Source organism: Chrysemys picta, chromosome 11, assembly GCF_011386835.1.
Source record: "Chrysemys picta bellii isolate R12L10 chromosome 11, ASM1138683v2, whole genome shotgun sequence".
NCBI classification, from domain to species: Eukaryota; Metazoa; Chordata; order Testudines; family Emydidae; genus Chrysemys; species Chrysemys picta.
This window is the reverse complement of record NC_088801.1, coordinates 78,686,098-78,687,305: the sequence shown is the minus strand read 5'-3', so window position 1 is coordinate 78,687,305 and position 1,208 is coordinate 78,686,098.

Genomic DNA, 1,208 nt, shown 5'->3' with positions numbered 1-1,208 from the left:
GACTTTGGGCAAGGAGTTGGGAGGGGGCGGGGCAGGGGCGGGTTGGGGGGGGTTGAGCACCCACCGGCGCCGGGAAATTTGGTGCCTATGCACTTAGCCAAGCACCAACCCTGACACTGCTCAGCTTGTGAACTATTCCAACGGCGCACTACTCTGTGGACGCAGACAACATGTACAGTAATTGCTTTTCCCTCGCTAAATATACGCACTCCTCTCTGAGGCTGTTCATTATAAAGATAAACAGAGGACGGACTCACCCCGTCTCTCCCATGCTCTCCGCATAATACTGCCTGCTTCTACTTGCACTAGTGTGAATTGCGGGCAGTGGTAGTTCCGTAGGAGAGAGTGTGGGGGAGGCGGTGGGAAAGGAGGCAAGACAAAGCACATGGTCAGAGAAGGAAGAAGGCTAATTTGGTGTTATGGATTGGTGTTATCAGTACTGGATAAATAAACTTCCCTGAGTAGTGTGTGCTTGTAAGTGTTGCCTTATTAGTCCAACAAAAAGTGAATGATAGAAAACACACGACCAGAGTTATCTTCCTAGTAGCAGAAAAATGTACAGATAAATGGATTTTAAGGTCAGAGAGACCATCTAGTCTGACCTCCTGTGTACCACAGGGCACAGAATGTCACCAAGTGGCTCCCCCGTCAGACCCGTGGCATGTGAGCGAGCCGGAGAATGTCGTTTGGAGCGACAGCCACAGGCATTGGAGCCAGCTGCTACCAGAAACTCTTTCTTCTGCAGTGATGGGGAGATAAGGGACACGGAGAAGAAGAAAACCTCCAGCTGGCTGTGACTGAAGTTAGACAGACAGGCCAGGAGAATCAGAGCTGCGGCCCAAGAGTGGCAATCAGAAGACCTGCCGATTTCTATTCCTGGCTTTGTGACCATGAGCAAGTCTTCACCTCTGTGTGCCTCTGTTTCCCCAACGATAAAATAGCGAGAATGAAGGCTTCATTTATTGTCCCCATTTTACAGGGTGGGGGACTGAGACACAGATGGGTCCTGTCTACTCCACAAGACTGTCGTGTACAGTACAGGCATCTCCTGCCCTCCGTGCAAACAAGCTGTGCAACGGAGAAACCTCAGGCCCAACAGGCAGCTGGCGAATGCCCTAGACATAGCCAAAGGGCTGAGTTTCCAGGCCGCAGGAGGGGAGAGGGGGTGTGGGGACCACCAGGAGGCTCTGACACTGTTCTGCAAAGAG